This window comes from Pyrgilauda ruficollis, unplaced genomic scaffold (genome assembly GCF_017590135.1).
Source record: "Pyrgilauda ruficollis isolate IOZ18807 unplaced genomic scaffold, ASM1759013v1 scaffold11, whole genome shotgun sequence".
Lineage (NCBI taxonomy): Eukaryota > Metazoa > Chordata > Aves > Passeriformes > Passeridae > Pyrgilauda > Pyrgilauda ruficollis.
In genome coordinates, this window is record NW_024509210.1 from 12,110,475 (window position 1) to 12,123,322 (window position 12,848).

A 12,848-nucleotide genomic window follows, 5' to 3' on the forward strand; every position below is an offset into this window, starting at 1 on the left:
CCTCCCAAGGAGCCCTCTGTTCACTTCAGCTCTCCATGGACACAGAGGCATGCAGTATTACACAATTAAGAATGATGAGAGATAATTTGTAGACAGCATAGCTGCAAAAGAGTCTTCTCAGAAACTGATTTATTTCTCTCACCCTGTCCAGCTCAGGGAGGGACTCTTCTACATCAACTTTCCCTGCAGGCACTCACTCCAAGAATGCCCATGTCTGGCTGGCAGCAGCTGGTGAGTTCAGGTAGAATTTATAAATTTTTAGGTGTTGGCAGTGGAGGGTTGCCAGCAAGGACAGGCAGGAGACAGTAAATTAGCTCTTGAAACAGTCCCTTGTAGTTCCATCCCTGATAGTCAAGACCTTTCCATGTGTAATAAAGTACTGAAAAATGTAGTGTAGTATATGGGTGATGGACCTGAAGCGACCTTGTGAATATCTTTCCTGATTTCTGCTACACATGGAGTATTTAAAGCACAAACATGAGGGCAGAACAAAGTGTTATCCGATTTCACAGTTGTGATCTATCATAGTAAATATAATAGTAAAAACAAGGTAATAATAAACTTATTTTCATATATGTACCTCAGTGTACCATAACTCACTACATTTCTCTGAGCCTGAAAATAAAGCAGGTTTTTAAAAAGTGACTTTAAAAAAATGACAGAATGGAAAACAGAGACACGGAAAAGTTACTAGACTGAATCAGAAAGAAAACATGTGGATTCTAACTTCTGATCCTCTGCTTCAAATGGAATTTGAACCAGGACAGAACATTTTACCCAGGACAGATAATACTGCAAGGCAATTATTAAACTTCTATTTTATCCTTGGGCTAAATATTCTTTTATCTGTTCTGCCTAAGGAGTCCTGTAGAGGTAACTTTCAAACCTAGGTGCTTCCTTCAGACAGGGCACTGTCCTACTGCTCTTTCCACTGTTACAAGGGGAGGCTCAGTTGGGTCCCTTATGTCTTGCTCTGCTGGGCAGTGCATCTGACCCAATGCCTTGTTCTACTTCTTCCTAGTCTTTAGATTTCATTTTCCTTAGGATAGGAAAGAAATCAACAATTTCAGCCTCCCTAAAGATGAAGCTATTTTTTCCCCCTTTGAATAATGTACAAGCATGAGATGAATGTTGAGAAAGGCATGTTCAGCTGCTCCCTGCCACCCGATAGTCCTAGCAGTAGAAGAGCAATTGCTTTACATCAAGACTTATTTCCATGGACGACATCAGTACAGAGGGATCCCAGAAAAACTATGTATTTAATTCAGAGCATTTCTGATGGCAAGATAATATCCCATGGCAGGAGATGATGCAACAATATTGCCAGCTGGAGTTAGGGTTCCCAGAAGCACTGCAGACTGAGGTAATATTTTATTCTCCTATCAGTCCTTCACTGCTCACCCTCTTTTTGGTTTATGCTTGGCCAGGGGTGTCCTTCTGTAGGAGTTACTCTGCCAGGGATGGTAACTCACAGGGTCTTTTCTTGCATTAGGGATCTTATCAGTAAATGAGAAGGCAAAATTCTACATCCTGATCCTGCTGGAGCAGATCAGCCCTTAAACCAGAAGTCCAGTTCAGCAGCCAGTGACTGTGGGAAGCAAGCAAGTAAAGAAGAGGGATGGAAGGTGTTCATTACGTGGTGAACAGAGCTAAAGAACACCTATACCTAGAATAAACACAGGTATAGACACAGCTGGAGGATGGGGGACTGCTGAGCTGCACTGGCTCCATGGGAGGCTGCTTGGACTGGCATGGGAGGACATAGAGCATCTCTTGCCAGAAGGGTGTAGCCTTGGTCAGGATGTCTGGGCTAGCATTGCTCCTGCTCCTACAGCTGCTCTAGGCTCCCATGGAGACAGCAGCATTTAAAGCTCTGCTTTTCCTTAGCAATATCCACAGCACAGTAACCTACTTTGGGACACAGACACTCCTGGGTTTTGGTAAACAGGAATGTGAAATAATGGTTTAGAAGTCAGGCAGGGTTTTAAAACTTGTGTTAGCTTTAGGAAGTGACTTGGACTATCAGTTGTGAGAGCCTAAGTATCAATATATAGGCAGGAGACATTTAAGAGCCATTGTGAATACCTATGCAGATGGCTGCCTTTTGAAACACTATTTAAATATATTCCCAGTGCATCTGCTAATACACCCTCCTTGCCTTGCCACAGCTTTCTTCAACTCCCACCACTGCACCATAAGAATGTGAAAAACTGCTTTTTGTTTTGTTGGGACTGTTCCCCGTATGGTTCCTTATCCTTTCTTCCTAGAATGTACTACTTTCTCATGTCTGCTCTGATACTTACTTCAATTTTGGGGGTGTTTCTCTTGTCCTTTGTTTTAATTCTTTCTAACTTTTCGCTGTCATTTTTAAGCTCCAGAGACTGTCTCCCTTTCCCGCTTCTCCCTGCACCTCAAGCAAACAGAACTGAAGGTACATTATTTCTAGATGAGTATTTAGAAACATCAAACCTCTATATGAATAACTGAAATCCCAGAAAAAGAACAGAGATACATAATAATTCTTTTGCACATCACCAAGAGCAGCAACTGACATTCTTCACTGCTCTGTTGCCCTGCAAGGATCTCAGTAACACTGCTACTGCTGTCAGCTCTTGGGTTTTCTGTAGCTTTGTTCTTTACTTCCTGTTTCTAGACAGAAAATACAAATTAAAAAATCTGCATCAGTTTCAGAAGGTTAGCAGAAAGTGGGAGCTTGTGGCAGGGAGAATCAGACTATAGTTGTCATAAGTAATTGCAAGTGAAGTTTTTGGGTTTCCCGTAGGTTCTGCAGTGTCCTTCTTTTCTCACCCCACCTTTGGAGGCTTGGGATCCATCTGTAGCCAGGGTTGCTTCTTCTCAGCCACTTGTGCTCTCTGAGGTGCACTATATTTTCACTCCATCCTAAATCATCTCACAGGACAAAAGGCTCAGCCTTTCTCACAACTGGAAATAGGATAGACATACCAGGACAGCAGTCTATTCCTAACTTGCTATCACACAGTGTCAGTGAAAGAAGTGCTTCAAAATATCTTAATTTAAACTTATCTGCTAAACTATTTTTAGTTCCTAGGATTCAAGAGCCTCTCCATGTATGGTAGAGGAAGGGAGGGAAAACTGGGTGGGGAAATTTCCTCCTCTGCTTTATATGGGCCTGGCTGCCTGTGCAGAGTCATCAAAGTTACTACATTCCATATCAGAAAAGGAAATCCTTCTTGTTTAAAGCGGATGTACAGCAGCATCACTTGGAAAGATAGGATGCTTATAAATAAGTGGCCTATTCATCAGCAGGTCATAGAGATTACCTCTTCTAAGAGTGACTGCAGCCACATTTCTCTGCAGAGGGGGCGAGTGCAGCAAGCCAGCTCTCAGCCCATTACAACTGGTATAGAACAAGGTGAAGTATTTGAATGGCAGTTTGAAGTTATTGCACCACATTTTCTATTTGGCTTTCAGCTTTGACAGTTGTAACTCTAATGACCGCAGTCATGTGACTGTTAGACTAACTGGTTTTGTCATTCACTGCAGTCTAGGAGATCAATGGGTTTAGGATAATAGCCTACTGCATTCTACATGCCTTAAAGTAAAGTAGAAAAGCAATCTGCTTATACAGGAGATTAAAATTAGTTGCCTGAACTATTGATCTTACAGAAGTCTGTTCCTAGCAGTGTGAAGCCATGCTGAATCACCCTTGGCCACTCAGTGAGCAGCCAGCCATTTGGAAAACAAGGACAATTCCATGGTTGAATCACAGATGGAGAGACTGATCTCATTTCAGCATGCATGAAACTGCAAATTGCTTCCGCTTGGGAAATCAGTCTGCATACACTGCAGTAGCAGTTTAGTTGTATGTGTTTGTTTAAGACAATAAATACTTAATAACTGTCATTCATCTTTGAATTCTCTGCCACTTGGAAAGCATTTATTAAAGACTACAGAGAGATAAACACCAGGCATCTAGAGCCCTCTTTCTCCACCTTAAGGGTTGAGTACGACATTTGATCTTGTTCCTTCAGTGTATGTCCTTCTGTGGAAAGCAGAGGTAATATTTTCAGGCTGATATACTAACGGGGCAGAAGCCAGATTATAAACTGCTGTCTTATTGCCTGTCTTAGCTAGCGTGGACGAATTTTTCATTCCTTCTTGAGTCATCTCATAATTGTCACAAGTAATTTGCCATCTTCCTCAGGTATTCTTACTGGAGACCTCCAGAATCGTTCCCTCAGGCATCACTCTTGTCCAGCATTTCAATGAGGACGTTGTGGGTTGCAGCATGGGAAGTAAAGCTGATAGTGCTCTGCTCTGCTCTACCTTTGCATCTCACTGCAATCCTGCTGCCCCAGAGCCTGACAGAGACACGAATTTAGCTGAACATGTGTTAGCTCAAGATAAATCTAGCTGCAGATAATATTCTTTGGGAGGGGAGAGATCTTTAGCATTGGAAGATGTATGGAGGGAAACTAGGTGATCCCTGAAATGAAAAGGTGCATACTCTCATTTGTCCTAGTATTTCTACTGTATGAGATATCACTTGAAGCACCTTTTTAAAAACTATCAGTTACTCAGACATTACTTCTATGTTATTATTGTCAGCACAGGGACTCTGACTCTGGGTCACAGTTCCTCAGACATGATCAGAGGTCATTCATCATCCTGCTGCTTGTGAAGCACTGTCAGAGTTTGCTTCCAAGCTGAAACTTCCATGGTCCTTGCAGAGCCCCAGTTAGTGATTTTTCAGACTGTGTTGTCCCATATGTTAAGTTAACATAGCCTGGCCTTGCACATGTACTTCTACTCTGACTTAGGATGTGTAAGGCTGATGGGGAACAATGGCATTAAATCAAAATTTTGCCAATAGCTCAGATCACAGAGGTGATTAGAGCAATAATCACACTGAAACAGCTATACATATAACCCCACAGACTGTCTTAATCAAGCTGGTAGTTTTAGATTCCAGGGTTTTGACATATTAGTTGAAAGAATTTGTAATGCAAACAGACAACAGGAGTCCCTTTCCTCATCCAGTTGTTTCCATATCAGTTCTGAAAGTGATATGGGACAAGGTTGCTGACAAGGTATGGACAAGTCTGCTCAGGGACAATACTGAAATGTTTTTGAGACAAAGTGATAGTGATGGATGAGGGAGAGGCATAAAAGGGTGAGGCATAAAAGGACTTTGACAAGAAGTGATTAAACAACAGCCATTACTCAAGAGAAGTGAGAGAAAATTATAGCTAGGAAAGAGAAAGCTGTCAACCTGGCTAATATTTGTTCTTCAGTTTCACTTAAACCCATCGTAGGAAGGGACATCAGTTTGCTGGGAAATGTGTAAAGCTTTACTGTCATCAGTATCTACCACTTACGTGAACTAAGAATCTCACTCTTTGCAGAAAGAAACAGGAGCAGAAATGGGGGCGAGTAGATTCAGCATGTCTTGATACACTGACTATACTGAAAGAAAAGGCTGAGTCAGCTTCTCTGTAGAGGTCAAATGTAAGGAATTAATGAAACTTGTATCAGAATGGTCCTCAGTCCTTGCCAAATACCTTGGAATAATGAGAAGGGTCTCAGGGAAAAAGACCAATAATATACTCTTATAGCAGAAGGCTGTGACAATAATAAGAAAAAATAATCATTTAGCTTCAATTAGGTGCATGGAGTAATTTTTTGTGCATATTTGCAGAAAACAAAATGAAAAGTAAAATCAACATGGACTAATAAAAAGTAGAAAGAGTATTTGACCTGCTCAGTAAGATAAGACTTCACGGCTTAAAGAATAACATGAACACAGTATATACTGACTTCTATAATATACTTGATACAGTTCCACATGACTTTTCCAATGAGAGAAGTATGGATGAGATAAGACTACCGTAAGGTGACCACACAATTGGCTAGGAATAGAACAGAAAACATCACTATTAATGGTTCATGATGTCAGATGAGCTAACTGGCTAAATTGGTAGTAGTGTTTCACTGGCCTTCTGAGTCTAACAGGACTACCTCTATATTTTCACCCAGAGAGCTTTAAACACTAACGTCAATCAAAGGCCCTCTCCACCTCAATGTTATATGACTGGCAAGGAGACACATGATAAAAAATCCCAACCCTCTCCTCTTCTGTCAGTGGATCTTATCCTCTGGCTGCATCTAGACGGAACAAGCAGCACGTACTGTGGGGCACACCACAGCTCCAAAACTGCTGTTGCTCAGATCTGGAACGTAGCTGAGACACCTTGCAGCTTCTCTCTGGTTTTTCTTCCCAGACAAACCCAGGTGTGTGGGGGACACAGGGGAGGGAAGGGGGTTACCTGGACTGAGGAGCTCAAAAGTGTTCCCAGGTACACCACTATTGTCTTCCTATCTGCTTTTTTCAGATGCTAACTCCTGCTAGTGAAGCTTTGTAAATGTGGTTTGTTTCTCTTGGGTGTTGTACCTAGCAAGCAGTAACAGGAAATAGTAATAATACCATTTTCAATGGGTGTCACAGGGATCAGTGGAGATTGCTGTGTATTAATTGGCAGATGACATAACACATAGAAGATATACAGTTGTCTCATGAAAGGCTAGAATTTTAATGTAGCAGGAGCTTGAATAGTTGCAGAAAATGACTAAAATCAACTGGTTAATGAGACTATATGGCAAGTGGATTAATAAATCCACACAGTGAGATGGTGAGCATATACTTGTCTCTATTACTGGAGTAGATGTTGGATTGACTGAAAGACAAAGACATGATCAATCAGTGGTATCCTGCTGTCAGACATCAACTTTGTAAGCAGCAGACTTAGCAGATCCTGGCATCCTTTTAATTTATGTTTTGTATTTGATATCTCATTCTCTCATGTCTAGTAAATACAAATCTGTCTTTCACATTCAAAATGAGAAAGCATTTGTGTGTATGTGTTCTGCAGTTTTTGACGCCTAATTAAGACTGTACTCAGGCTTATCGCTTCCTGTGGTGGGGTGTCTCTCCTCTGCTGAGCTTCCTATTTCCATGTAAACTTGTAGAAGCATTGTATCTTTGTGACTTCAGACTCTTAAAATTAGCAAATGGAATCAAAAGCTATTAGCATGAAATGGGTAAGATCAAAAGAAGTGTAGCATTGACTGCATAAACCTTTCATAGGAAATTGGGCTAAAACTGCAGAAGACAGATTCACTGGTACATTCAACAGGTGCTGTCCTGGCAAAAGAAAATTCTCCTTTGGGAGAAGACTATGTAGGGAATATCCAGGGCCCAGGTGTGAGCTGTCAGCACAGAAAAACTGGCCATGTGTGCTATCTTTTGCACTTTTGCATTTACTTTTCCATCCAGCTCAGAAAGAAGGGCAAACTGTCACCCAGCTGAGAGATTTTTTTGAATGAAAAAGCTATTCAAGCCTCCAGCAGGAGAGAGATGAGACTAAGATATTGCAGCCATGCACAGTGATGTCTCTACACTCTCTCTGCCTAACAGAGCTCTCCAATAGCAGTATGGCTAAGAATGCTCAAAAATCTACAAAATAAATGGGCATGGTTTTTTTCCCCCCCGAGCTGTTAATTTACCTTCAGAAAAGTCTGTTTGTTTCTGTTTTTCCAAAACCAGGAGATTGCAGTGGGGCAGTATTTCACTGGCACACTAAAAATCACTAGCCATTTAAGAAGAAATACTGGTTTGACAAGTATTTTAACTATTTAACCTCAGATACATACTAAAGTGTTGCAGACTTAAGTAGGACTGTAGCATTTGTCTGTAGCATCCTAAATTGGAGCTGAAGCTATATCTGTGTTTTATATTATGCACAGGTTATGTGATGGAAGGGAAAAGAATATATACTTTAAGGGAAAAGAATATATACTCCTCTGCTTAACTGTTTGCAATTTAAATACTGATCAAAGCTTTAAAGGTTGAAACTTTCAACAGGGAAATACTTAGAAGGTCAATATAACCCATCCAAATCTCATTTTGAAAGGACTTCAGGTATGTAAAGTATGAGATGTCTGTAGCTCTAATGACTTACTGAGATATTTGCAACATTAGCCATGGAAAAATGACTTTGTCCAACATAAATAGCTGGAAGAACAAAATTCGAGGTGACCACATATGAAAAAAGCAGTTGACAAGTAGCATTTCATCACAGAGGAACAGGCTCTTTATCTCTAGCAGTAGCAGAGTACCTTATTTTTTATAGTAATGGCTTTTCTAGAATTTGGTCTTGGTAATAAAATTTACCATTTTTTATTTCGTAGAGAACATGAACAGTATCTGACCTCATGTAAGCCTGCTTGTTCAGTAGCTTGCCTGGGCATTAAAATGCCTTCTTTTAATTAGGCCTGATCTTGAAAAGATTTGTACTTTTCAACACTTCTATTTCCTGTAATTAGTAATGAAAATCATTTCACTTCAGTGAAACTTAGTTAAGAGGAAAACTTCCATAGGCTTTGCTTAATAGAAATTTTTCCTTTTTGTGGATTTTTTCCAACAGAATTCAGTGTGTACATGAAATAAGTGCTTTAGAAGTTAACAAAAAGTTTTCTATAGAAATTATTCACCACACCAACAGAATTTATGAGAGTTTTATAACCCTTCCTTTTACTCTTTTATCTATTCCATTTGAATGCTCTTACAAGAGACAGAGCAGTATTTTCATTCCAGTGGTATGTATCAATATTACAAGGTTTCCCCAAAGAGACATATATATCATATATATACATATATCCCTATATGTGTAAATATTCATCAAAGAGACTGAACCACTTTCATTGCTCTTGCTCTAAGAGCCTCTGTATGACACATGACAGGTCTCTCTACAGCAGTGTTCCCTTGTGGGAGTTGTCTTCTTGGTGGGCAGTGATGGCTGCTGGATTTCAGCATGTATGGTCAGACCTTTGTTTTTCCAGTCTCTCTAACATTGGAGATGGTCTGCTAAGGCTGCAGAATTGCTAAGGCTGGGGCTGCTGGGAGGGAGGATCATGGTAGGGTGTCCCTTGGCCACAGCTCTGGGATTGTCTCACAGGAGCTACTGCTTGAGTACAGAAAGGAGTGGTAAGACAGGACCTAGACAAAGTGTGAAGAGATGCTGAGCAGGCCACAACTGCAGAGATCTGCAGACTTCACAGCACCATCTATTCCCTTCCTTCCCATCCACCACAGTCCTCACTATCAGCATCTCATCTTTCAACACCTCTCAGTCTCCTGTGCTGGAGCTCTGAATGGTGCTGCCAAAACACCACTCCCTGGTTTCCAAACACTGTCACCCTCCCTGGGCACAACCATGCTTTCAGCGTAGGTAACAGCCTCTGCTGTTTTAATTCAGCTAAACAACTTCATTGCAGGCATCCAGAATCCTAATGCTCCTCTGTTAAATGTTCCTCAGTTGTGTACACAACAGAAACTGAATCATGGACTGGTTCTCCTCAGACATGGAAGAAAACTGATATACACAGAAAAGCCCCTGCTCTCTCTTTTCTTCCTCTTTACCTGGAGCTGAGTGCTCTCTGAGAGTTTCAGGCAAGGAAAGTTATTTTTCTCCTGTGCAGGTTTCTTCTGCCTCTCCATGTTGGACATGCACACTGTGTTAGTTTTATGTCTCTGAAGGGCTCTTTGGCACAGAAATGCTGGACATTGAGGCATTGGTAACACAGACTTGAAGCCTGCACCTTTCTAACCTAAAGCTTGCACCATAGAAGCTGTGATAATATTGAGTATATTTTTTATTTTAAAATAAAAAATAGGAGTTTCTCCTTACAGGGAGTACAGGGAGGGGGAAAGAATAAGTTTAAGTGCCAGGTGACAATGTCCATCACACTGCTCAGTGATGAAGCTATGAAGACAAAAATAGACAAAGTGACCTCATGGCTTTCAGCAGCAAAGCCTACGAGACAAAAGAGAGGCTTTAAAAGGCTTGTGGGCTGATAGCAAAGAGCTTGGACATCTCAGAGTTTTGGTTCTGCTCCAGAAGAGCTTTGCTTTGCTCCTCTCTCCTTGTCTCTCTTTCTGTTTATGGGGAGTTGTGAATTAAATGGGTTTTGTGACATGCCCAGTTCTCCAGGTCTGGACTCTACTTTCTCAAGCTTGGATCAGCCTTATGCAGGTACAAATATTTTCTTTTTTCTTTCTTTTCTTTTCTTTTCTTTTCTTCTTTTCTTTTCCTCTTCTCTTCTCTTCTCTTCTCTTCTCTTCTCTTCTCTTCTCTTCTCTTCTCTTCTCTTCTCTTCTCTTCTCTTCTCTTCCTCTTCCTCTTCCTCTTCCTTCTTTCCTTTCCTCTACTTTTTTTACTCTACTCTCCTTACCCTATTCTTTTGCCTATTCTGATTTAATTCTTGCTCTTTACCTTCTACAAGTCATCTTAGGAAGATTTTTCTTCCTGTTTTTTCTTAAACTGTTGTGGAAGATTGTAGCTTGAATAGCATGACCATTTTTCTGTTGGGTGAACTGGTGTAATTAGTCGTGTGCTTTATGAGGATAAAGGTAGGAAGAAGAAAAGAGGGAGGTGAGAAGCAGGTCCCAGAGAGCCCTATTTGCCAGCTCCTTTAGAGCACAGGACAGTTCAGAACAACTTTCTAGGGAAGTTGTATATGAATCCTAATGCTGAGCTAGGACTACAGGCTGGTGGAGTCAAAGCCAAGACCATCTTCTGTTACATCTTCTCTGTCAATATTTGCTAGCCCAGAGTTTAGAGCTGGCACTTCCATGGTAGTCTGCTGTCAGAAAGGGCTGTGCAGACATCCCTTTGAATGGTGTTGCTCCCTGTGTGGTAGCTCCTGATGCTAGAAATCCTCCTGTGAGTCACTCAGGCCAGAGTTTACATATTCTGCACTTGACTAAGATTCTGTGTTGCTGCTCTTTCTCCTTGTAAATTTAGAAGCAAAATACCACCAGGTGAGGTATAGCTTTTAGTAAGGTTGTTTGTAGCAGCTTCCCTTATTTTCTCCATTGTCAACAACCCTAGAGACACAGGCATGCAGATTTGTAAATGAAGTGGGCAGACCTTCAGGAACTGTAGTTTGTTTCTACCGTGGAGAGCAGGTCTTTGAAGGCTAGTCTGTGACTGGTCTGAAGAACACTAAATCTACACAAAAATCTGACACTACTTCAGTCTTGGTTTAGCAAGGTGAAGTTATTCTGTAAGGAAAGTTTTGCAAAGAGCCTTCACTTTGCAAGTGCCAGTACAAATAATGAGCCATTTCAGCATTGCTTTTCCTGTTTCTTGTTCTGGGTGCAAAGGAGAGGAATGGACTGTGCATCCACATGATGTGATCTCAAACCACAGAATTCTCCTTGCTGAAATCCCAAAGCAGCAGCATGTGCTATGGACAGGCTGCAAACTTTGAGAGCTTCCTGGAAGGATGACTGCTTTGCAAATCAGCACTTTATTTTCAGCATGGGGTGGGAAAGGGAATCTCTTTCTGCTGTGGTTACACTGATGCAGTACAGAATGATGACACCACAATTGTGTAGACTAGAAAGGTTTTGGGAGACTACAGCCCTCAGGCAAACTAGTAAACTTCTTAACTAAGGTCCCTGTCCCTCGCTGCAAGTGACTCTGTGACATTAACAGGTTCACATTGAATGAATGCTTTGTGATAAAATGATCAGAAGTGAGATCCTGAGAGGACTAAGCAGCTTCCATCATCTCTTGAGCTAACATCATCCCTCAGCACTGCCTTGCAGCTCTCTTCTCCTCTCCTCTCCTCTCCTCTCCCTCTCCCTCTCCTCTCCCTTCAGCACAGCAGAATTTATTACATCTCTCTTGGGAATGTCAGGGCTGGACAAGGTGACAAGGTGGTTTTTTTGACACTGAAGTAGATGCATACAGTGGACGGTTGTTTCATCCACTCTCATGTTGGGAAAAAGACAATAGAAAAGGGTGAAACAAAAGGCATCACAAATTAGTCTGTGGTTTAGGTATGTGGGGCTTTTTTTCTGTACAAGGCTAGTGCTGACTTCTGTCACTTCAACAGTGATTCAAGGCATGTCCATACTTTCATTAGGGCAGACAAGTCTGGTTTTACTATTGAATCTTGTTCACCACCTGCTTTTCCTGAACACAAAGACAGAGGATACAATGTTCCTCCCTGGGGCTTTACTGACCACAGAGCAGGTGGAAAATTATTATCCCACACTTTTATGCCAGTGTCCCAACAGGTGGTGTCTTTTCCAAGCAAGCCTGTCTTAAGTGGATTTCCTTCTGGTCTGGCTGATCAGTTGTGGGGATCTGGGATTCTTACTCAGGAGCAAATACTCTTCTTTCTTGCCAGGCATGGAGCACAGGGAAGAGACTGCAGCAAGGATGAAATCATTCTTCCTTTGCCTCCTGCTGTGGCAGGGCTGCTGCAGAGCAGCAAACAGCCCTACACGCAATGCTGCTGCACAACACTGACTGTAGCTGACAGTGCAGGGCTCAGATCAGGAGCAGCCCTGCTGTGCCTGCAGTGCACCTCTCCTTTTGCACACGTGCAATCCTCTATATGGTAGAAGGAACATCTACAGAAAGCAGGGCTCCACGTTCAGGGTGATAAATAAATGGTTAAAATTTCCACAAGCAAGGGTAAGCACTACAAAAACGTCAGGGTCTCTTGTTCACATGCTTCAGAAATAGGAAACTCCAGGTCTGATGAGGAAACTTAGACTGGCCATCAGAGTGGGAGGAGTTCCCTCCCCACACCTGCATTGCCTTCTATTGTGTTTGCAGGGAAAGAGAAAACTGCTCCTGATTTTCTACCAACAGTTTATAAAGACACAGTTTATAAAGACAGTTTATATAACCAGCAAAAGTGGAATGCAAAGGAAGGGCAAGGGATGTGTTTCCTCTTAAGTGCACTAGAACACCTATAGCCATTTCACTGTCCACCTTTGCCCACCCAAC

General features: G+C 41.7%; 1 protein-coding gene across 1 annotated transcript in view; it reads left to right on the forward strand.

The window, feature by feature from the left end:
* The window catches only part of SYNPO2L (synaptopodin 2 like), a 36,991-nt gene that overhangs the window by 17,349 nt on the left and 6,794 nt on the right, over window positions 1-12,848 (forward strand). The gene's annotated exons all lie outside the window — the stretch shown is intronic.